Source organism: Protopterus annectens, chromosome 7.part0, assembly GCF_019279795.1.
Source record: "Protopterus annectens isolate FY-2018-M chromosome 7.part0, PAN1.0, whole genome shotgun sequence".
NCBI classification, from domain to species: domain Eukaryota; kingdom Metazoa; phylum Chordata; order Ceratodontiformes; family Protopteridae; genus Protopterus; species Protopterus annectens.
This window is the reverse complement of record NC_056739.1, coordinates 1,440,959,123-1,440,986,417: the sequence shown is the minus strand read 5'-3', so window position 1 is coordinate 1,440,986,417 and position 27,295 is coordinate 1,440,959,123.

Genomic DNA, 27,295 nt, shown 5'->3' with positions numbered 1-27,295 from the left:
CATATTCATGAAGGCGCACTGCTATACTCTCTACACAGATACAATCTGTGCATGAGAGCAGGGGGCATGTCCAAGCAGTGTGTGGACACTTAACAAGCCCCCTGCACTCAGAAAGTGCCACACGGCACTTTCTAAGCTGTACTGGCATAATATTAGAGCTTAGCTCAAATATTATGCCAGTATTCAATGTCCTCAGGCCAGGGCTGACCTTAGCCAAAATTGCGCCCTAGGTGAAGTAGTGCTCCGCGCCCCTTAAGCCCCACCTACACCACACTCATGAAACACCCCTATTTGAGCCACACCCACTGGTCATTGCCCAAGAAAGCCACTCCAGTCATTTCCTTAAATTATTTAAATGCATAGGAAGAAAAAGATACCTTGTAATGTAGTTAAACTGCAACTACCTTTACATAAGTATTTTCTACTTGAAATACCAGAGCGAGATTATGGTCAAATAGGGTTCTAGGAAGGGTAATAGACCACAACCCCAGACCAGCCCCTCCTGCAGCAACCCCCAGCAGCAGCCCCCTCCTCAGCCATTCCAGTGTTCCATTATTTGGTTATCTCACCAGTTACCACACATATGTTCTATTATTTGCTTCTACAATGATTACAGATATTGAAATAGCACAAACACAGATAGCCATTTGCTAAACAAACATTACAGTCTCACAATGAAAACAGACTTAGCACGAGCAGTAAACTTCTCTGCCCTTGAAACTCATTCATTGAAATGGCAAAACTCACATTCATTGAAACAGCATGAAAACCCACATTCATAGAAATGGATCTGGTTGGTGGAGAATTAAGTTTACCTTTGGGCTGTTTTCAAAACAGACTCCTTGCACACATTTTTTTAAGGCCATGCATACCATGTATTTATTCTTTGATTCACTTTCCTGATTGTATCAAATTATATTTCTTGTATTATATTCCTTGTATAATACAGCACCACTTGTTAGAATATGTTTTAAATTTGTAGTTTTAAACATTCTTTTAATAAGCAATGAAACAAGATTTATGAACCAAACACTACCCATTTTAGAAAATTTCAGCAATAAAGGGCCACTCAAGACTTCTGTCATTACAATCCACCAATATTACTGCACACGCACAATCTCTGCAGAAGTAAAATCATCTGAATTCCACATTAAAGAAATCTGTAACTAATGGAGAGGTTGCTACTGGCAAACAACTTTACATATCAATGTTATCTACAAATGCAGTGCCTGCTGCCCTTGAAAAATTAATTGCCTATATTACATAAAAAAATGGTAAGTTGGTAATATTGCAATAGGAAATGACTAACAAGTTCACAGTCACTAGGTATCTCATACAAAAGGTCATATTCAGGAGTGTAGAACCCCTATCCCCCCTCATAATGCATCAAATAATCAACAATAATATGGGCACTGCATATCAGCACTCCATCTACATGGTGTGAGAGTGGAATCCACAGCCTTCAGCACCAAAGGCAATTATACTACCAACACTGCTTTCACATTCTACAACATAGTGTGCCATTTGATAAAGCAGCTAGTTGCACACTGAAAACATTTACACTTGTTACAGTGTGTTAAATTTGTAGTTTTGAACATTTTTCCAGTAAGTAATGAAACAAAATGTATGACCCAATAATGGCAAACCTGCCCATTTTAGAACATTTTAACCATAAAAGGCTTCTCAAACAGTATCAGTCAATAAGCACAATCTCTGCAGAAGTAAACATCATCTGAATAATTCTACATTAAAGAGATTTGTAACTAATGAAGATGCTATTACTGGCAAAGAACTTTACATTCCACTGTTCCATCTACAAATTCAGTGCTTGCTGCCCTTGAAGTATTAATTGCCTAGGCTGCATTAAAGAAAAAAATGGTACACTGGTAATATTACAATACAGAATGACTGAGAAACAGACAAGTTCATAGTAACTAGGCATCTTAAACAAAGGACGGCACACTAAGGAATGTAGAACCCCTATCCCCTCTTAAAATGCAACAAATAATTGGCAACTAGAACATTACATACATTGCCTCCATAACTCTGTACATCTTAGCACAAGAAATCTGAACGAAGCTTAAAATAAAGGGGGGGGGGTCAAAGGTCCCCAAACAGGGACAGATTATAAATATTGCTCTTATAGACTTAGAAAGTTGCTAGAATAAGAGTATTTGTCTTAGCATGCATTTTCTGAAGGAAATGAAGGCTGCAAATCAAATGCATTATTGACTGACATTTCACCTCAGTGATTTATCTGATCAAATATTTTAGATGGACAAGACAAAAAATGTGAGGCAAAATCTGGGAACTATATAACATTATGGATAATGGAGATCTATGTCTCAGCACTCTATCAATGGATACATGGGCTTTGGGGAGAAGGAAACTGACCAGGAGTGTTAGCTATAAGAAAAAAGTGATAGCTGTGGGGAGGGGTAAAGTGTGTGTGGGGGGGAGCAAATCATAGGTTGAGAGCTCTGATCTTCAATAATACAATGCCCCACTCACTGTATGATTCATCAAAAAAGGAAATCTTAAATCACAGCCATTTTTCTCCTGCAGCAATCCATGATGAAAGACTAATATTTACTCTTAAGAGAAATTAACAAAATGCTGCCATACACTTCTGCTACCTGCATGGAGTTTATACTCTTCTCCTCCCACCTAACATATAAAACATGTTGAAATGTCTCCATACCTCTCAACCAGCTTCCAATATCAGATTCACAGATGCAGGTCTCAGTAAGCAAAAGAGTGATCTCCACATTTCCAAACACCCTTGTAAAAGTGCCAGCAGCTTCTGGGGGGGGGGGGGGCTGAAATGCACAGTGAGAGTAATACAGCACTTTAAATCCCTCAGATAAAGAGGGCCCTAATCATTTATGGACAGCTATAGATGCATCAAGGTTTTAAAGATGATATAATAGCAAACAGGAAGCTAGAGCAGACTTCTCAGCACACATGTAATGTGATAGTACCTGGGTGCAACAGTAAATAGCCTGGTAACAGAGTTTTTCTGCTAGCTAAAAAAGAACAGTTTCAGAATCAGAAAGTCCCAGGTAAAGGGCATTAGTGTAGTAAAGGTAGGATGAAACAGGAACATGAACAGGTTTTGTAAGATCCTCTCAAGGAATAAGGTGTTCGATCATGGAGATATTCCACAAGTAGAAACTTAATTATTTATCCACTGTTCGCATTTGGTCCCTAAATATTAGCCAGTTCCCAAGGATCATGTTTAGACCATGCATCTTACTTAGCCGGTTTAGTAGTGGCCGATATAATGGATAAAAGTGTGTGTGTGTGTGTGTGTGTGTGTGTGTGTGTGTGTGTGTGTGTGTGTGTGTGTGTGTGTGTGTGTGTGTGTGTGTGTGTGTGTGTGTGTGTGTGTGTGTGTGTGTGTGTGTATGTGTGTGTGTGTGTGAAGATGCTTCTGAGATTGAGATGTTTGTACGTTTGATTGCTAAGTGTTAAAGCAGTGACCCACAGCAATACATACCTGGGTAATCTTACTTTTATTGCATATTTCATTTTGTTAATGTTATGGAGTGTCACAGTAGAAAATAATCCCAGTAATCTGAGTTTCCCATTAGAGCCTATACCTGTTCATGTACCAGAACAAACACTATGCATGCTACTACGTATGCAAACATGTTTGTAGCAGCTCTTATTCAGAAGTGAGAGACCAAAACCTAAAAGCCCTGAGACATTAACAAGTAAGGATGATTCTAACAGAAATATTGAGAATCCTGATTCTACCTGCAATGCCATTAAACCATGTTGTTGGGTTCCTCAATCCCCTCTGTACCTCCCTATGGGAGCTTACCCCCTTTCTGATCACTGGACCTCAGGTCTAGAGGTGTGATTTACAACATCTAACTAGGCATATTCCGTGGATATGTAATACATTCAAGGAAAACAACTACAGTCTTCAGAATTAAGCAGGAACACAACTACTGTAGCGTGGGCAGGTTTCAAGTTGCCCTTTGCCTGACTGGAATGGTTCTGAGATATCAACCTAGGACAAGTTGATATGACTGATCATATAAGAAACATATCTATTAGAGGACATTATCAGAGACATAAGATGACAGCTTGTTAAGAAACTTCAGGGCCTAGATGGGGTCAGGAATGTTTAGTTTGACAAGAGTCTTCAGTGAAATAGGCAACAGAAAAAGCAATTATTTTATAAGCTAAATCTTATCCAAATCTTAAAAAAAAAAAACAGCAGAAGACATAATTTATTTACATATTTCTTTTAGCTAAGCTTTATAAGGAAATTTAGTTTGACAAGATTCTTAAGTGAAATAGTCAGCAGAAAAATAAGCAATTATTTTATAAGTTAAACCCTATCCAAATCTTAAGAAAAACAATAGTGGCAGATGTAATTCAATCAACATTATTATCCTGATTTCTTTTAGTAAAACTTTCTTTCATCTATATCACCCTTTTAACTGCTTACATCATAATCAATGCACAGAGCAGTACAAAGCTGTTCTGCATCTCAGTGAGAAAACTATATGGTGATTATGTACTTCAATCAATCTTATACAGTGTTACCTTTCTTTACTCATCTAAAACCTAGGCGTTGAAGTCATTAGAATTCACTGCAAACAGACCCTATTTAAGATATATAAGTAACTTTTTTGAGGCAAAAATTGCATATCCATTCTTCTCAGAAATACTTCTGGGGTAGTGGGGTTCCCTGAGTCTATAGTCCCTGCCACATTTGGAAAGTTTATACAACCTAATCATAAGAGGCTATCCTTTCAGACAATCCTTATTAATAGCTGCTATTTCCAAACACACAAACTCAGAAATACACACACACACACACACACACACACACACACACACACACACACACACACACACACACACACACACACTCTCTCTCGCACACAGAAGCCCAGTGAAAACTACACAGACACACACATGCACTTACCTTCCTTTTAATCTGAATAGCCCACACACGTACACATGGCGTAAACCCTTCTGCTTGTTTATTGCTGTTGCAACTGTAGAATGTGTTTACATCCATGTTGGCCTGTGTGGATGTGATGCATGTATGTTCCTCCTTAAAGGAGAAGACTCCACTACCGACTCCACTGCTGTGGAGTGAAGATTTTTTTTTTTGTTAATTCTTAAAGTCCTGGCCAACCTGGAAGTATAAAAGTGGGAGGGGCGCTCTCTTCCCCCTCCTCTCCCTATGATTCCGGCGCCCTATGGTTTATTTATTTTAATTAATTTGCTTTCTTATTATGCGTTCGCATAATAAGAACAGTAAATTAATTAAAATAAATAAACACAAAATGCGCCCTTTACGAGGCCTTCCTGTACAGCGCCCTAGGCGATTGCCTAGTTCGCCTATGCCTAAGGCCGGCCGTGCCTCAGGCACTAACATGTAAAAAATGTCCACAGACACTGAAAATGAAAATGACAAGAGGAAACAATACAGAGGGTGTGTCACAGCTTCTGAGACACACCCCCTGTATTGCTAAAGCTGTACTGCACTTCTGTATGCTGCAGAAGCAGGAAATGTATGCAAATGCACACACATACCCCTCAACCATACAGGTATTTACAGAATGCCAGATGTTAGCCTCATAAGTGTGGTCCACGCCACATATGAGATGGTTGGCTGGCAAATAGTGGAAAATCATTACAGAGTGAAATTGAAAATTAATGACAGGCAATGCAGTTTCAGACATTGTACCCTTCAGAAAAGTCATGGCAATGCAAACCGTGTTATCCTATCAACTTTCTAAGTTGGCCAGAGCAAAATTTAAAATCTGTCCCTATTTCTCCCCTATCATGTCAGGCTTTGTCCAGATGTCCTGCCCTAACAGGCAGAAAACAATTTGCATAGCCCTAAAGTAAAATAACAATAGAACACAAAGTTAAATATTTTTTTTTCTGTTCACAATAAAGTTTAAGCGTAGCTGAGCAGGTGTGCGTGTTGCACATCTATGCATAGCAGAGTTTAAACATAGAAAGGAGTGAAATAGAAACATACAGCATATATATATATATATATAGATACACACACACACACACACACACTCGCGCATATATATATATATATATATATATATATATATATATATATATATATATATATATACATATATATACACACACACACACACACACACACACACACACACACACACACACACATGTATACATAAATATACCTAAATATCTAACAGTTACAAACAAATGCAATCTGAGGGTCATGCTGTTCAACACTAGAAGTTTAAATCTCAAAAGGCACTCACTCGAATTCACAAAGGATGCGCACACTTCCATACTGGCAGCCCAACATAATGCATCACAGATACTGCAGGTGTAGCTAACATAGGGTGAGACAGCAATTCAAGTTGTAGCCTGCTATAGGTCCCCAACCATGCCCCAAGTGTCAAATCCCACATTCCTAAGTACCCTAGAGAATATTACTGTCCAACCTAGAACTATCATACTGGTTGACCGCAACTACCCCTCCATTAACTGTGAAAGCTACCGATGTATCAATGCACTTGCTCAATGTTGCCTGGAATGCATCCATTCCAATGGCCTTGACCAGCTCGTTTCTACACCCAGTACAGGTAGCAGCATCACTGAACTAGTCAGTACTAACATGGACAACTGTTGCTGTACACCAATAGTCAATTCCACCATAGTTAGATCTGACCACAATGTCATCACCTTAGAAATCCACATCCCTCCTACCCCCCTGCAAAGGTAACCACCATGAAAAACCTTTCCAAAGCCAACTTTGGCCTCCAAAGATCAGAGGTGGCTAACTTCACGGCACCCTTGCAAATGGAGACTAGTTGCATGACCTCCAAACACACACCGATGCAGTATGAACATGTATACAGATGCATGCATTCCACCATACCCAATAGAAACAAAATGGTCCAATCCAGAAAAGGGAAGCCAGTCTGGTGGTCCCCTGCCCAAACAACTCTACAACAGAAGGAGGGAACTGATATGGAATAAGGTGAAGTTACAAGACCGGAAAAAAACCCTTATCAGCCTCAACAAAAAGATGAAATTCCTCATGAAATACTCTAAAGCTAGCTATGAAAACAGAATTGCAGCACACAGTAAAGACAACCACAAGGCCTCCTATAGTTATGTAAAGAATCTCCATGGCAATGCCAACATGTGCTCTGAGCTACTGCACAATGTTAACTCCTATACTGAGCCAACAGATATTGCCAGTATACTGGCACACAGATTCAATGGCAACTTTATCTCTCTCCCCACCCCAAAAGGACCAATCACAATACCAGTACACTGCCAGGCACCCAGTAGTGCTGCTGCTTTGGTTAACACACCACTGCCCAAGGCCAAGAATACAGCTTCTGTTGGAGCTGGCAATATCCCGGGCTATCTTTTGCATGAACTACAGTGTGAACTGATACATCACCTGTATGTCCTCTTCAATCACAGCCTCACCTCAGGCTTTGTCCCTACTAACTGTTGCACTGCTACAGTTATCCCTCTCCACACAGGAGGAGTGGCTGCAGACCCTGGGAAGTATCTCCCCACTAGCCTGATAAGGCTGTCATGCAAAGCTATGGATTTCATCAGCATGGACCTAAGAAACAGGGATATGGGAATCTCCAGACACAGGATCCCACACAGTTTTCTTTTGTGAAGGGTAGATCATGCCTGTTCAATCAACCTGGTTGACTTCTTTGAGTCAGTCACCAGAGCTGTGGATGAAGGCAAGGTGATTCATACAGACTATCTTAATCTGGCCAAGCCCTTTGATAACATTCCCCACTCAGTTTCATGGATAAACACACTAAGCTATGCATCAACCCCTATAACAGTAGGTAGGTTGCAAACTGTCTCACAGATAGAACCCACAATGTGAAAGTAGCTGAGCCCAATTCAGACTGCTGACCAGTCATTTGTGGAGTTCCACAGGGTTCGGTCCTGGGACATCTCCTGTTTGGTATCAACTTCTTGGAAGTCCATGCCAACATGAAGGGACTCTTGCTGACAATGTTTGCAGATGATTGCAAGCTGGCAGCTATTAACTGCTTAAGTGATGTTGACATCCTGCAGAAAGGCCTCACTGAGACAAATGACTGGTGTTAGAGCCATGGCCTTAAGCTCAATGTCAGTGAGTGTGATGTCACCCCCCTTTGGGATGTCAGGCACTACAGGGATATTACAGCACAAAGAATCAGAAACCAGTGTGAAAGTGCATACCCACAACCAATTCCACCACAGTCATATCACATACTGGTTGGTCAGGTGAACAGTAGAGTGTGAAGAAATACATAATAGTTTTCCAGTCACACACTACCCCTACATATAGTGGTCGAATTCTCAGTGTAGTCTGAATCCTGACCATGGTACAGGACATGTCTCAGTCTGCTGCTACAAAAGCATACAGCCAATAGACCAGCAGACACTGGAGCAGCATACACAGTCAGATAAAAAAGCAGCCATAACACTTACATCTACCCCCTCCATACACAGCCGAAATAACATGTACACATGATATGTGTACACAATCCCAACAGTCTGTCAGCAATGGCCAGACATGCACAGACCTCTCAAATGTACAGTTCACCTCAGAATGTACAGGCTCAGGTCTGATATCTATGGCCTCTTCCCTGTAAACATGTCTGTGGGTCTACTACATCACCGGGATGGTAGGAGGAATGTAGGCAAGAAATAATGCTACTAAATACATCTGAGCATCCTAGTGCATAACATCTGTACAAAGCCTGACATAATTTGGGGACAGAGGCACAAACAAAGGCATAGATTGGACATATTGGTGTCAGAAATTTAGACAGTTGCTGATGTTACTGGGTTTGTTGTAACATATCCTATATGAGGAACATGAAGGCAGTAATACCAATGAAGTTTACTATCTACTGACTGCATTCCTCAGAGTCCCTAACTGATTTTCCAAGGACAACAACTGTCTGGGGAACAGACAAAACATAACAGGCAAACATGTGACCAGTCTGTGGACAGCATGCCAGTGGAGAGGTATGTCAGAGACATATCACTGTCAGATGTGAAGTCACTCACTAAATGCATGCCCACACAAACCCTGTCAACCTATCAACCCAATATGTGTATAACAGCACTGATGATGACATAGACTCTTTTCACATTTCTGGAGATATGTCCCCCATGTTGTTGTGCTGTCTCCAGAGGTCCTGTCCTGTGAAGTATTCCCACCTACTGCATGTGAATCTATAGCCCACTACCTCTGCAATGTCCCTCACACAGGCAAGTAATAGGGCCAAGGCCCACATGAAGGACGTCCCATTTGTTGGAGCTAGCAGCAGTGCCCAGGCCCACAGCAGAAAACTAGTGGGCACCTACATAGTTGTATGGCCTTAGCAATACCTGACATTTGCACATCTGTACAGAGGACAGAGAGGAAGTGGACAGTAAACATGTTATGCATTAGGATGAATGTTCTGAAGGATAGAAGTCTGAAAGTGAAATGTATGCCATTACTACATGACAGCAGTCCTCAATGACATGGGCAAAAAACATAGTACTCTACAGTTTATATAATAATATCATATTAATATCCAATAGGAGATACATAAAAACATACAGGTGAAACACCAAGAACAAGATAGTGTAGTACTCAGACTCTCAGCTCTGTATGTAGAGGTGCATGGTTGGAGTACTGCAAAAGGCAATCTAACTTTACATGGAAAAGCAGTGTCAACAGTACTAATTTCACAATACAATACATGTGAAATCATATTCGTCAACCAGTGTACTTTAGCTGGTGTAGCATGCAAGTGTGAGTGCATGTAACATGTAATACTACCCATGTATAAGAAATAATAAATAAAACAACATGTGATACTACCCATGAGTACCCAATTGTCCTGTACAGTATAGTCATACACCTTGCTACTGTAATGAGAGCACATAAAAGCATGTTATGTATAGGGCATTAAATAAACTTATTACATAGTTTCATAGTTTCATAGTTTAGTACTAGGCTATCTGCCCTGGGGCATTTGTAAGCCTAGCCATAGTGATGTGGCTTTCGCCACCCCATGAAATGGTACAAAAATGCACAGGAATAGATTTAGAATACTGTGCCTCTATCTAGTAGTGACACAATGAAGGTCCCCTTATATAATAGAATTAGTTTACTGTGCCCCTGTCTAGTAGTGACACAGATGTGACCCCTGGGGTAAACTTACGATCTCCCATCCACTCATCAAGATTTCTCTTGAAGAGAGTCAGTGAGGGGCTCTGCCTAACATGAACTGGGATCTTGTTCCAGAGCATGGGAAGCCTCTGGGTTATGAATCTATCCCTCCAGCATGTCCTATTCATACTTGTGCCGAGGTTTAAGTCTTTAGCTCTCGTGGTCCTGATGGATTTGGATTTTTTTGAGGTGGAGCATGTCCATCAGTTCCTGATTGGACATGGCCTTGTACATCAGGCAGAGATCACCTCTGAGCAGGCGGTATGCTACTGAATAGAGCTGGAGTTTCTTTAGTCTGGCAGAATAAGACATATGTTGGAGACCCTTGATCCTCTTGGTGAGGTACTTTTGTGGTCTCTCCAGCTGTTGCAAATGCCGGGTGAGGTACATACCAAATGGGGCATTGTACTCAATCATGGGTCTGATGAGGGAGGAGTATAGGGGTACAATGACATCCTTGGATCTGGATGTGAATCCCTTCATGATAAGGTGTGCAAGGTAGAATGTTTTTCTAACCACTTTGGCAACGTGGGTGTCAAATGATGTCATTACTCTACTATTTTATGAGACTGGAATGTGAGCAATGGTTACCAGGGCACAGCTATGCTTAGCAGGTTTACACATTGCTTAAATGTGAATGATAATCAGTAGTTACCTCTGCCAAGCATATCTGCGCACTTCTAAGCATCGGCAAGTGAAGCCTATACAGTTTAAGTGCCTATCGGTTTAACAGTGTTTTAGCGTAACTTAGCACCACGCAAACCCATGCAAACCTGCTAACAACTGCCTAAAAGTGCTTTCTTCACTCTGTATCCAGCAGCCCAGCTTCTGGCCAAGAATAAAATAATCTACCATGCTCAGTCTTGAGCCCAGGATGCTATACACCATAATCACAGCAATTTACCACTAGGCCATCTTAGGTGCAAGATGTCCGGATATATTTTACAATATATCATGCAGTACAGTCAGTTTACAATAGAAAAGACACACTGTGCAATGAGGAATGATTATCTACAAATATATAGATGAAAAAAAATATTTACATATATAGAGGGATAGCTAGAGATATGTGGAGACACATATATGCATAACAATATATAGATATATTACCAGGAAATAGTGATGTATATATATATATATATATATATATATATATATATATATATATATATATATATATATATATATTCACTTTATATCCTCGAAATACTGAAATATCAAAATTCAATATGTCGAGGCTATAAAGTGGAAACCTGAAAAGAATGAAAACTAAGAAGCATGAAATTCAAAATCTCACATACCTGAAATTTTGGATTATCGCTTCTGGTGTACACAAACACACACCATCCTCCCAACACACAGACACAAGCTCTGTCCTACATAAAAGCATGGGGGGGGCAAGCCCCCATGCACCCCATGTGGGGGGCTGCACCCCACACACCCCTCTACTTAAATATTCTAACTCTGAAGTCGCAGTACATACAAAAACACACAAAGCACCACCACACAAGCTACATTCTCCTCGCACACACACATCACAATAACAAAACACACCAACGCACATCACAGCCCCTACCCAAAACCCCAAACCCTTAACACATAAACACTTACCTGAATCCATAACCACAGCGAAACACCAGAAGTGCTAAATCAAAATCTCCAGTATGCAAGATTTTGAATTTCGCGCTTCTGAGTTTTTGTTTTTTTTCAGGTTTCCACTTTATGGGCTCGAAATACTGTATTTCAGTATTTTGAGCTTCTAAAGTGAATCTATATATATATATATATATATATATATATATATATATATATATATATATATATACATACATACTGCTGATAGACCACCCATTACTGGGGCAGCATGCACAGTTGGATACAAAAGGACCCATGACACTCACATCTGCTCCCCCCCCCCCAGTCCAAATAATAAGTGAACAGTACGCTGCTACAAACTCATGATAGACCATACACAATGGCCAGACATATACAGTGACCTCTTAGCAAAACAACTTCAATGAGTGAAGATAGTAAACAAAAATACAAACAGCCAGTAATTCACACAAGTTCATTTTACTCTGACATCTTTGCCAAAGCCTTCAAGGAGTAACACATTACAAGAAATACTTGGCTTAATTAGAAGATGCATTTAACACTTAAGTACATTTAAATACACAGCCTTCAATTATAATCCTCATTTAACCCCTTAGGGGATAAAGTATCACATTTAAAATCATACATTGATTCTGCACATAACAGTTCTTTTATGACTGTTTGATCAAACTGAGAAACAGACTTTTTTCCAAAACAGCACCTTGTAACCCACTACATGTATTTACATATATATATATATATATATATATATATATATATACATACACAGGTTCTAGTTACACAACTCATTTAACCCCCTAGGGGATAATGTATCACATTTAAGAATTTAAACTGATTCTGTACATAACAAATGTTCTTTCATGACTACTACCCCCATGGTGAGTATTAAAATGCACAGCCATAGAACTGTCTTCTTTCTCAGTAATATGTCTCCCATGTTTTAACAGCCTAGTTTTAAAACACTTGTTACTCTCCACCACATAAAATATGTTATGAGGGCATCTAAGAGCATTGTCCATACACCAACCTCTTGAATGTACAGAGTCCCACATGATGTCTACCCTTTCCCCTCAGCAGGAATGACAGAACAAAATAATGATAGACCCTGACTATCAACCTCCTACTGTATAACATCTGTACAAAGCCTGTCATAATTTGGGACAGAGGCCTAAAAACATGGCCATACGTGAAATATTTCTGTTATGCACTGAGAACATTGCTGGTGTTACAGGGTTTGTTGTAACATATATTTTTTGAGGGATATAAAGTCTGAAATACAAATGGATGTTAGTATTTACTGATTGCAATCACTAGAGTATGCTACTGATTTGCCAAGGGCAATACCTGCCTGGGGAACAGACCAAACATAACAGGCAAACCTCTGGCCATTATGTGCATATCCCTACAGTTGAGAGCTATACAGACACATAACTTTGTCAGACTGAAACCCATGCAGAAGTAGCTTGTTCAGACAAACCCTGTTTAACAAGGATTAATCAAAAAATATAACAGCACTACTCACTTTCTGTCCCTAAGTCTTGAATCTTCCCCACTATTTAGTTGGCTTGTCTCCACAGGTCTTGTTGTATGAGGTATTAGCTCACACACCTCCAGGATGTCTTTCTCACAGGCAAGGGAAAGGGCCGATGCCCACATGGAGTACTCAATTATAGGAGTGTATTGCCATGACATTGGCTAGTGGAATAACTACACAGCTGCTCTGCATGCAATCAGCAAATGGGGAACATGAATTGGTGCTCAGGCCATCACATGGTCATGAGTATTGCCTACAAAAGACAAGCTGCCATCTATTCAAACTTATCTTATTCACTTTTATTACTTTTTACTTTGTTAAATAGATAGAGGTTTTTGCCCAGCCATGTTGGTTTTGTACATTTGCCCAGTTTTCCTGTACCGTACCTCTCACCTGTTCCTGCGTATTTTTGTTTTTTAAATGTCTTTCCACCCCTATAGTGCCTTATTAGGCAGTGTTCCAAATCAAATTACCACCGTAACAGCTATACATGTATGCAATCTGAGGGTCATGCTGCTCAACAGTAGACATTTAACTGTCAAGATGTAGTCACTCATAGCACTCCTCAGAGTGGAGGACATTGACATTTGTGCTGTAATGGAGAGGTGGTTCACAGCAGCAGACAGCAGCCCTTTACTAACAGGCTATGATGCATTCCGCAGCTGTCAGTGCCAAAACATGGACCACACCTCCACAGGTGGTGTTGTCTCCATATCCATATTGGATATGCAAAGCTCCAGGCTAGTATCCCAGCATAATGCATCGGAGGTTCTTCCTTTAAAACTGAGTTTGGGGAATAGTGCAATCCACACCATATCCTGCTATCAGTCCCCAGCTATGTCCCTAGACTGTCAATGCACATTCCTCAAGACCCTGTCATCTATGAAGGTCCAACCTAAGACTGACATAGTAGGAGACTTCCACTACCCCTCCATCACCTGAGGAAAGTAGTCAAGCACCAGTACACTGGCCCAATGCTTCATGGAATTCATCAGTTCCAATGGCCTGGACCAGCTCATACTGACCCCCAGTAGAGCATGTAACAACATTGACTGCATTGATTACTTACATATGGGACTGTTGCTCGACCACAGTTGTCAATCCCTATGTGGTGAAATCCAAACATGATGTAATCAGCATGGAACTCAACATCTCACCCACACCTCCCACAAAGGTAACCACCTTGCAAAACCTCACCAGTGCTAACATTGCAGTCATAATAACAGAGGTGGGTGACTTCACTGCACCCATGCCAATGGGAAATAGCTGCATGATTGTCACATCATGCACATATGCACTGCACAAACATGTACGTGGATGCATGGTACTAGCCATAGCCAACAGAACACAGACACTATCCTCCAAACACTGGAAGCCATTGTGATGGTCCTCTGCCATTACTAAAGTGTACAACAGAAGGAGGACACTGTTGCAGAAAGTGGTGGTGTCCCATGACTGGTGAAACTCCTTATTAACCTCAAACACAACTTGGGATCCCTCATGGAATCACCTACAGGCAGCTATGAGGACAGATTTGCAGCAGACACTGGGGACAATCACAAAATCCCATGATAGTTATATGAATTAAGTAAGTTAGCTGTCTGCTACAACCATATCTCTAGATTCGCTGTAGGATCTACCTATCATACACATCACTGTCAAAATCTGAAACTACTGAAATGGCTAGAGTTCCCTAATCTACTTCTCTATAATCAGCTTACTTTAGCCCATAGAATACTTTACCAACCAGACAGAGTGCCAGGAATACAACCCTTAATTATCTCTCACACTAGTACCAGATCACTGAGATCTAATGACAAATTAATGTTAAAGACCTCTAAATCCTGTAATCATGCCAGTGATTCACTAGTCTCCAACTACATAGCAAAAACTTGGAACTCGCTCCCTCCTGCCTTAACCCTAGAACCCTCTCTAACAAAGTTTAAAATTGCAGCAAAACATTATTTCACCAACCACTGGTTATGTACCTGCACTTGCCCAGGTTAATCTCCCTCAGCATACCTCTCTAAGCAGCTCCTTGCTTATATATATTTTTTCTTTTTCTTTTCTTTCCTCATTTCTACTGACATCTCTACCCACATAGTATACTACTTCCTTTTCCTTACTTCCTAACTTAATGCAATTTTTCTCTTGTTATCTTTGTATATATTCTTTATTATTTGAGCTGTTAGTATCATACTTAATTGGATTTGTTTAATATATACTGTATTTCTGGAGCTTTTCTCCCTGGGCCTCCACTGAAAATGGATATGGATCCAGTTGGACTTTCCTGGTTATCAAATGTAAAATAAAATAAAATAAATAAATAACATAAATAAATGAATGACCTCCACAGCAATAACTACAAGTGCTGTGTGTTACTGCACAATGCTGATTCCTATCCTGACACAACAGATATTGGCCTCAGTCCTACCAACACAGTGAATGCCAGCTTTACATCTCTCTCCCCCCCAAAGGGGACACTCACAATGGCAGACGAATGCCAGGCACCCAGCATTTCTGAAGTCCAGGTTAGAACTGCTTTGTCCACAGGCAAGTCTACAGCTTCCATGGGACCCCAACATACCCATGGCTGTGTTCTACATGACATACAAGGAGACCTGGCACCACATTTGTGTGCCCTGGTCAGTCACAGCCTCACCTTAGGCTTTGTCCTTACAAACTAGCACACTGCCACAGTCATCCCTCTCCATAATGGGGTAGCATCTACAGACTCTGTGGATTATTGGGCCCTTAGCCTGACAAGTATACTATGTATAGATATGGGTGCCTCATCAGGGATTTGATTGACCAAGATATGTGTGACCTCCTAACCCTGGACCCCACAGAGTTTGGCTTTGTGAATGGAAGATCATGTCTGCCCAACCTGGTTGACGTATTTTAGTGCGTCACCAGGGCCGTGTATGACAGTAAACCACTGCATACAGCCATCCGGCCAAGGCTTCTGATACCATTCCTCAGTCAGGGATAATCAGTAAACCCACCAAACTAGGCATTAACCCCTATATTAGTGGTTGGTTTGTATATTGGTTCACAGAACAGTGTGACAGTGGCAAACTCCAAGTCAGACTGGCAAGCAGTCATGAGTTGGGTCCCACAGGGATCAGTACTGGATAGTGTCCTGTCCAGCATCTAATTCTCAGGAGTCCAGCCCAACACAGAGGAACTCTGGCTGACCAAGTTCACAGAGGACTGCAAGTTGGTATCTATCATGAACTCCACAAGTGATGCAGACATCCTACAGAAAGGCCTCACTGAGACCAATGAGTGGTGTGAAAACCATGGCCAGAAGCTTAACACTACAAAATACATCATCATCCCCTTTGGTAAAACACTCAGTTCCCAGTAAGTTCCACATCAATGGGAGCCCAATGAACAGTGTAGGCATTATAAGAGATGTGAGGACACAGGTTGACAACAACTTCTCTTTTAAGCACCGCATTCCCAATGTGGTCAGGAAGTCCTTCTATATGGCACATTGCATTACCAAGAGTTTTGCATCCAAGAAGACAGAGGTAATGATCTCTGCCTACTATTCCCTCATTAGACCACTCCCCAAGTATTATGGCCCATTTGCCATGTAGCTCCCTAGACACCTGCTACAGCTGGAGAAGCCACAGAAGCACCTCACAAAGGGGTTCCTAGGCATTAAACACACATCCTACACAGATAGACTCGCAGATCAAAGCTATTCTCTGTATCATATCATCTAATTAGCAGCTATCTGTGCTTGACTTACAAAGCCATGTTTGACCCAGGTGATTTAGAAATGCTGCACATAAATCCATCCACACCACACACTGTAGAGACCTCTACCTCAGTACCACAATCACCACAACAGACAGGTCCCTCACCAAGAGGCTGCACATGCCATGGAATACACTTCCCATACATGTCAGGCAGAGCACCTAGCTGACCCTGTTCCAGAGAAATCTTGATGAGTGGATGGGTAATAGATAGTTCAGCCCTATAATCACTGCAGTGGCTATACTTCATACAGGCACTGGGACGTAACATCGGGTGGCACAATGGCAGGCCCCTTCTATGTGCTAGGCTTGTTAAGGCTCCTGGGCCATTACCTACTACACACTTGTGATACTATAAAGGGAATGACAGCAGTAGGACTGATATAGAAGTGCAGTGGGTGTTTAACCTACCAAAATACTTTGTCCTACAAACAGACACACATGCACATACTTGCTAGATGTGAGAGTAAAACCCCATACCTAACTAGTGATTTGTACCATAGTGTTACGCAGTTACCGCACAAGCTACAGAGCTTACTGGGCTGAGAGTTGGCCAAAGATGCTGATATGGGGAATGACATCAGCAGGACTGATAAACTATGGCAGTGGGTGGGAAACATATCAAAATACTTCTACTTTCAAACATACATGTCCACACACACATTTGCTGGATAAAAAGAATATAACTCCTACCAAACTAGTCATTTGTATGATTGTGTTAAGCATTTATCACACACACTACTGAGCTTACAGGGCTGACAGCTGACCAAGGTTACTGATAAGGGACTGACATCATTTGGACTGATAAGGTGGGGCACTGTGAAGTGCCGTGGGTGGGAATGACATACAACTGTTTCAACTATAAACAAGCACATAACTCTCAGTCTTGCACACACACAACTGTCACTCACACACTTTTACATTTATCAGGACTGAGATTAGAACTCCTACCTTACTAGTTGTTTGTACTATCATGTTATGTAGCTATCGCACACGCCACAGGGCTTATGGTGCTGAGATCTGATGGAATGCACTTCTAAGATGACTGATATCTGCAGGACTGCTAAAGTAGGGAAAGGGGAGGTGTACTGGGTTTGAATGGACCCAAACGATTTTAGTTGCGTGCACACACACACACGCACACACACACACACACACACACACACACACACACACACACACACAGACTTTCACATTTGCTAGGACTGAGATTAGAACTGTTGAACCACAAGGAAAACCACAATGAACACTAAATCAAGTAACAGGCAGCAGCATAACCCGGGAAGGCAAACCAAACAGCGCTAATATGTAAATAAAATGTATTGCACAAACACAAAGGATTAAGCGCTTTTGTAAAGAACTTCTTCAGAATTTAGTTGTGAACACACACACATACACACTTTTATATATGCCAGGACTGAGATTAGAACTCCTACCTAACTAGTTATTTGTACTATAGTGTTATGCAGTTATCGCACCTGTCACAGAGCTTATAGAGCTAGGGTTACCAAAAGTGACTTCTATGGTGACGGACATCTTCAGGACTGCTAAGGTGGGGCAATGTAAAGTGCACTGGGTGGGGGAAGGCCTGTTCATTCCTAGATCCTACTGACATTTCTCAAAGTGTATGAGCAGGCCCAGTGTGTCCTTCTATAGTACATGTCGGACTCCATTCCAGGGACTGTTGTACTCCAGTCCAGTTTGTTTTGTGCTACAGCCATATCTCTCAACCTGTTGGTGCAGGATATCTGGAGACAGCCTATCAACATATGGTGATAATGGGCCACACAATTATTCTGACAATGTCTCTCAGTAATGTATGGGTTGCAAGGGTTACAGGGCTGGTTTTAGTAGGCATCTGTCATATATGCCATTTGACACTTGTCACGTCATGTACTGCTTCAATACCTGGTGACATACCTAGTCAGATCATCACAGTGATTTACCTGAGGAATACAGGATGGACGATGCACACACAAGGTTTATGAGTCAAATGCTATACATTCTTGCACTATCCAGCCTGTTAAGGGGTGTGCCTACAAGCAATTGACTGATGGTGCTGTGGAAATTGTCCAGCACCTTGGTGATATATTACAATGGTGGAATCTCTGTGGATTTATGTTCTGCCCTGGTTTGATTTCCAGTCCACAGTTGGGTAATATAAGTCAGACAGGATCAGAGTGACAAGATAGGCAGACTCCAGATAGAGTTGTATGGGATAGGATATGTGAGGTGTGTGTGTCCTCGGCAGATATGTTTGCCTATAGCTACCAGTACTTTGCATTGGGCTCTCCTCAATGGTTGACTGCATTTGGAGGGTCTTGTGTGTGTCAGACTGTTTCACCAGCCTGGAGGTGTGTGTTTGTCACACATATATGTATGGCCCGCCTCATTTTGTTTCAATGTCCACATGTAGGGGTCAGGATGTTGCATAGGATGAGTGATCAGGGAGGGGTGCGTTACTGCCATGGCTGTGGCCCAGGGTTCTGCGGGTGCAGACATGTCACCATCTTCCAGGGTTAGGCCTACATGCAGTGAGTGTATTCCCATGTTTAAACTTCTAGCCCTGCCTGTCGACTGTACAGACTATCACAGAATGTCCACATCCATGACTCATATATATTGTTGGTTACCCAAACAAGTGTGGTTTTCCGGCAAAAGTGTTTTGCAAGTCACTCAGGGTTGAAGTCAGATATTACTGACAGTTGACATTGCAGTTACAGACTTCGTACCCATCAGACATTCCATGCTACTACAATCATTCCTTCAACTTTATTACATTATGAGATCAGTATTTCAAAGATGTCCTTCTCTTTAGACCTTCTTAACCTCGTTATTCATGGCTTTGGCCAGATTTCTGGCTCTCTGACAATTTATAGAGTAGCAGAAAACAAACGAACTTTTGAAAACACAAATACGGTCACCAAATCAGCAAACTCCTACCGGCAACAGTTGCAAAAAATAGTCTTTTCCTTAACAGCAACTCAGTAACGTACTCCACCAATAAAAAGCAGACGGTAACACCAATCCATAGAAAAAAACCTTAACGCCAAGTTTATTTCAAGTAACAAATGCTGAAGTACAACCGCAGCTTCTTCAGAGATTTGAAAAAAACCGCCAAACTGGGTTTTTATATACACCTGGTATATATATAAAAAGGTGTATATAAAAACCCAGTTTGGCGGTTTTTTTCAAATCTCTGAAGAAGCTGCGGTTGTACTTCAGCGAAAACGCATTTGTTACTTGAAATAAACTTATGCTAAGGTTTTTTTCTATGGATTGGTGTTACCGTCTGCTTTTTATTGGTGGAGTACGTTACTGAGTTGCTGTTAAGGAAAAGACTATTTTTTGCAACTGTTGCCGGTAGGAGTTTGCTGATTTGGTGACCGTATTTGTGTTTTCAAAGGCTCTCTGACAATGGCAGGTTTTCTCCTAGCAGTTAGTAGCATGGCCTTTCTTTGCCTTTTGTAGACAGTGTTATGTTGGTGTTATGGACCCCATGACACTCCCTAACAGGGCACTGTGGGTGAGGCATAGGAATTTGCCAGAGGTCTGTAGGCCAGGTGTGACAGATGCAGGCCATCTGTAGCAAGGCAGTACATTCTGATGCTCATATGTTCCCAGACTGCCAGCAGTAAACAACCCTGGGGTGGTAGCAGTAAGTTGACTGTGGGTGTTACTGACAATTGCTTTCTGTTTGTGTTGGGGCATCACTCTAGTTAATGGCAGAATGCTGCTTAAGGGTAGGAACATGTTACTGCATTTTTATGGGACTATGGGGGTACACATCTGTACACAATACACATTTGCAGAGACTGTGCTGATATTTGCTTAACATTTTGGTCCCATTTAGCATAGTGGTGTGCCCTATCTTTGAGACTGCAGGCATAATAATATCAACCATAGGTCAGATTGTTCTGGCGTAAACAGTTGTAGTTTCAGACTTCTTACCTTTCAAAGCCATACTGCCACTGCCAGGCCTGCTATGATATCACTGTGTAAACGTCTGTAGCTGGGGATTTCATGGATGTCACCATGTGGGGGCCTTTACTGGACATTTCTGTATGGTTTTCTACAGCTGATCTGTTGGGTGAGGCTGGGGGTGGGTATGGAACCCCCACTTTGACATCCATGCATGTGACCTATGACTCCCCCAGTTATTTGGGTCACCACATATACTGCAATGGTATTGTCAACTAGGGTGGTACTGCATGGTGTAGGTAGGCCAGTACTGGGGATACACTTCTTGCTGTCACACAGAGCTGTTGGTTGTCTGCTGCTATCCCAGTTAGCCACCCCCATTCCCTTACATGCTTGATCAGTACCATAGATATGCTATCAGAACATTCCACTCCTTTCATTTATTTTGTTAAGGAGTCTGGCTTACCTTGTGCCTGAGGCTGTTGTGAGGATGGTGCTTGAGGGCTGACTATGTCGGATGCACACAGTACACTGTCTATACCTGGCGAGGTATAGGTGGTGTGATGTTTGGCATCCATTTTCTTTGTGTGCGAGTCAAAGAGAGAGATCAGTCCCAGGGTCTCTACAGTGTCAGTGTATGTGCTATGCATTGCCTCTTTGCCAAGGTCAGGGCATACTGGGCACACCTCTGTCTGCCTACAGGGGCAAGCTCAGGATGTTCCTCCTCTGAGTCCCTCTGTGCTTCTGGAGGCCTTGGCAATGGAGGGGTCTGTGTGTCCCTTCCCCATTTTATTCCTGCTGCAGCTGTTTCCACAGGATCATATTGTGTACCATGGCAAATACTATGACCATATGTGAACATGTGGCTGGAGAGTACTGCAAGGCTCTATCTGATATGCCAAGGCAGCAGAACCATGACTTGAGCATCCCAGATACACACTCTATAATGATCCTGGTTTGTATGTGTGCCTCATTATGGCATTCTTGTGTGGGTGTATGTGCATTTCTGATGGGTGTCATCATCCACAGCTCCAGTGCATAGCCAGCATCCCCCACTAAGTGGGCATACGGGATGCCCCCCTGGCAAACCACTGATACAGCTGTGAGGAATGCCAGATGTGGGAGTCATGATAGCTTCCAGGGAAGCCAGCACACACATTCATGATAATGTCCTGGGCATTGCACATGACCTGCCAGTTGATGGAGTGAAACCCCTTGCAGTTTATGTAGACCCTACCCCGGTCACCAGGTGGTGCTTTGATGTGGATGTGCATGCAGTCTATGGCACCCAGTACCTCCAAGTATTGTGCTACACATTGGGGGAGACACATAATTCTGGTCCTCTCCTCATGGGTGTTGGGGAACTACATGTGCTCACCGGCATGTGTTAGCAAGGCTTCAAGGAAGTGGTGGAGTACCCTGGATGCAGATGCTTGTGAAACCCCCATGATGCACCCAGTAGGTCTCTGGAAAGGACCTGTAGCTAGAATTGTTAGGGCTACACATACCTTGTTATCCACTGGTATGGGTTCCCCTCTGTTGGTTCTAGCTCTGAGTTGAGGCAGGCACAGCTCAATAATTTGCTGAAGTATGTCTCTGTCCACCCTGTAGCACTCTACTATCTCCAGATCATGTAGCCTCTGGTAGGTTACCCTAGGTCTGTACACTCTTCTCCTCCTCCTCCTTGGTCTGTGGCAGTTGTCAGCATTATCCTCCTCTCCACCAACAGCCTCTAGCACATACTGATGGGTCAAAGCAATGGCAGCCCCTAACATTTTCCAAGTTAAAATTCCCCTGCATGCATAGACTAATGATGCAGAGTTTGTGGGAAAAAACAGAATGTAAGGTGTTTCCATACTTTATACTGTTGTGCTGCTCCTGCTGCCTGTATGATTGACTGACTATGATACATTCTGGCTGTCAGTTATATTACTCATGGCTTTGCTTTTGCCACTGTGAGTGTTGGAGGCATTAGTGGTAATTTGTGCATGATTGCCTTTATTCTGCTTTTGCCCTTTTTGTAATTAATTTTTACTTGCGTCTCCTCCCATTTACAGCTATGGAGCCACTTGCCAGCTGTGTTATATTTGTATGCCCCATTCTGAGTTGCAAGACTCCCATAGTAGTGATTTCTACATCATTTCACCTTTACTTTGTGCTGTTGCCCTTTAATTCTATTTTACATGTCCTCCAATATTCAGCTCTGCAGCCACCTGCCAGCTGTATTATATTTGCCTGGCCCATTCTGAGTTGCAAGTATCTCATAGTAGTGCTATCTACTTCATTTCTCCTTTATTATATGTTGCTGCCCCTTATTTTCTTTTACATGTCCTACCATTGTCAGCTCTGCAGCTCCCTGCATGCTGTATTACTGAGTGCTTTCATTGGGCCATAGTGGGTTGCAGACTCCCATATTGCTGATTTGTACAGCGTTTCCATTGTTCTGCTACTTCCTTTGCCTTTTGCTATTTCTTGCCTCTTTGTGCCTATGTGCTGTGTAAACATCAAGAAATGGGCCTCTCCTAGGTGCAAGCACGCTCCTCATTTCATGGAATAATAGTAAACAGCCTCATACATACCCCTGCACTTAGCTGTGCTTAGCTAAGCTGAAACCAGCCAACAGACATCCAATGTGCTTACACCAAGCATGACACAACCCCTTTTCATGTTCCTTGCACCTCCTGCCTACACTTTCATGTTAGAGTACCTACACAGTTAGGTGCAGTCTGACACTCAGAAAATTTCCTGACTAAGTTGTGATTTAGTATAAGTCCCCTCATTAACATACCCCACTGCCTCTAGCCCTAGTTACTGAGCACGAGCCTTCCCTCTTAGCAACCACTGTTCCCTGGCAATGTTTACTTTCTGCATGCCATTGACTGTAATGGCAAAATGCAGAAAGTTGTGAATATTACTCCCCCCCATTTCTAACATATTCTCCCCCCTCCCACTAGCGTACCACTTCCCCTGCCCTCAATGACCAAGTTCGGCCAACAGAAATAAAAGTTTTTTTTTTTTTTTTTTGGGAAATGGTTTTGCATACCAATGGCCATATATTTAGCCATTGGCATGCATAACCTCAATAATACATGCTTTCTAGAGCGCTGACATGCCTCTGTTGTGTAGATTGCAGAAATGTATTCAGTTAGTAACCGAATACTTTTCTGCAAGTTACACTGTTCCAGCAAGGAGACATGCCGCTTTGCTGGATTGCTAATCCAGCTCATTTGCATGGTTATCACTAGCAAATGAGCTGATTAGCATACGGCATGGCTTTCTGTGCTGTAACAGTGTAGGGCCGCTTGTGCACGTTAAAACGGCATGTACCTGGATTGTGAGGTGGCCATTTTCCATGCAGGAGCAGTGTAACTGCTCCTGCATGGAAAATAAAGCATCGTGAATCATGGGGAGTGTGTTACCAACTTGCTGTCCAGGGAAAGAGATGCATTTTCTTTCTGTACCCATTCCATACCTTTCTACCATTAAGCTGACTATGGAGATGTGCACTTTTTTCTACAGTTTCTGTACATAGATAGTTTATCTGTTTGGGATTTTCTTACCAATCGACCTAACAATGCACTTTATATTATTTCTTTCCACTATTTAAAATGGGCACTGCCATTTAACCAAAATACCCTAGATTCTGTGATGACAACCAAAACTAATATCTGATTTCCAACTTTGAATCCCTTGGGGCAGGATTCACGAAGCCTCCGTGTAAGAGTTATAACTCATACACGGAGGCTGCAATTAAACGGAGTGATGTCAGCATGCTCTGCATATTAATGAGAGCATGCTGAATCACACTGAAGGCCAACACGGTCCGTGTAAGACAGTAGGGGGCGTGTCCGTAGGCCGAGCCCTGTAAGCGGACACGCCCCCAGAAGAGGAAAAGTACCCAAAGGAAACACCCACGACAGAGTCCATGGAAATGTGAATAAACAGAACACAACACATGCCCCCACAGACTATGAACATAAAATAAATATAAATGAACATGTTATAATTTTTTTTTAAACTGTAAAGATGTTTAACCGTGAGTGCGCTCGTTTGCGCGGGCATGCCCGTAGCGCAGCTACAGTTAGCAGTCAGTGGGAAAGCAGATAAGAACTAAATATGCAAAATAAACCAGGAAGCAATAGCATAGCGGTAGAGATGCTGGCTGCAGAACAGGCATTCATGGTTCGAGCCCCCACAACACCAATTTTTTTTTTGCAAAATAAGCAGGAAACAAGTCCCTGACAAATATGTAGACATAAAACCACAACTTATGTAAAATGTAATGAAATAGCCCATTTATATTGAAGAAATGTGAGGTAACAAAAGAATAAAAAATGCCAGATGTGCCCATAGATGAGCTACAGTTTAACAGGGTGAGTGCATGTGCCCGTAGATGAGCAGTGGTTTAACTGGTGCAAAATGAGTGCCCGTAGCTGAGCAGTGGTTTAACACGCTAAATCTATGTGCCCCTAACTGAGCTGAGCATAATATGCATGCCGATAGCCAAATGAGGCTTAAAGCAGTGTACCCCGTTTGCGCGGAGCTGTGCACCGCGCAAACAAGCTAACCGACGGGCAACGTTGAGCAAGCCATATCAAAACTGCCTTTACACAGACACACCCCTCAGCATGTCTAGACAGTCATGAAAAATGAAAAGCAGTGGCCAGGTTCAAACCCAGGATACTATACACCATAGTCAAGGTACAGAATCACTAAGCCATGACAGCAGTACCTAGAAATTTAATAATAGCTAATATATAGGAATGAATACAAACTACAGCATGAAAATGCAGGTTTACTGAAGTTGATACAATTCCAAAATGGCCAATCACAGATATGTGCGGGAAAAACAGACTATATAAGCCCCATAGGCGGGAATACACAGCATAAACGATTGTAGAACAGACCTGCAGGCAGAATGTCAGGAGTAGGTGAGGGTAGTCGCTTTTGAGCACAGAGGTGGGGTGTTGAGGAGTCCAGGTACATGGCCTGGCTCCTAGTCCACAATCATGAGGCCCAACTCATGCAGGGCCAGGTCCTCTGGGGAGCATACAGGGCTGAGGCGTGGGACCAGTTGGCTCATGATCTCACCAGTGCCACAGGGATTCCAAGGACTGGTGAGCAGGTCCGTCACCACCATGCGGACCTGAAGAGACGCAAGCAGGACCAACTGAACCTTTGGATCCAGGAGGCCCGGCAAACACCCAACGCCCCACTAATGAGTAAGTAACATTTAATTATGTATGTAAAAAATTAAACTAGCTGATATTATGGAGATGTGTATTCCAATATTACTTCATTTATATTACAGCTGCAGGTGTCCGTTCTGCGAACCGCAGAGCCTATGGCAATAGGCTGGTGCGGTTGCGCCACCAGGCAGGTCAGTAATCCACTACCAGTAACTGTAAAGAAATATAAAAGTATGACACTCAGCAAAAGAGTGCAGTGTAGTCAGTAAGGAATAAAATCTGCAAGTAACAGTGTGAAAGTGTATGCAAGTATTGCTTGATTACAAGAGTTCCCAGCCTGTAAGTGTAAACTAAACATGAAACTGTCCGACATATATTCTGAAATAAAAATGCCCTGCCTGTAAGAAAATAGTACACAACCTGCAGCAGGCTGAAAAGTATAGCTGCAGAAGATGATGAAATCACATGTGTGAAATATATCCCTGTGGAAATACTGAAACATGACAGAAGTGAGACTGCTGGAAAGGATTGTAATAACTATTGTTAAAACATGTCAATAAAGCCTAGAAGTACCATCCTGAATAGTAAAATGAAAGCAAGTGGGAGAGTGTGAGAAAGTGTCATGAATCCAGCAATACAGTAGTAATAACCCCTGAATAAAGTATACTGCAGTCAAGACAGAATGAAATGCATGTGAGACTCAAAACCAAACAGCGAAATCTGTTCAAAGTGTTGCTGCATGTGGAATGTGTATCCCAAAATCTGGATATGTTGCCCTCAGTCTGAAATACGCAGTTATGATGATTGTCTGATATACCAAACATCCACACTTGTCTACATCTATATAAAGCAAAAGTAGCAAGATGATGTAGCTGAACAAAGCTAGATATGAATGTGTATGAAGAACACTAAAATGTATATTGATGTTGCAGTAACAGTCCTATCAGCAAGGTGAAATAGTTATCATATAGGAAACTGTAGTTAGAACAGTAGTGTGTATATAACTGTAGCTATTAGAAATGTACAGCATATGTATTGTTATTCG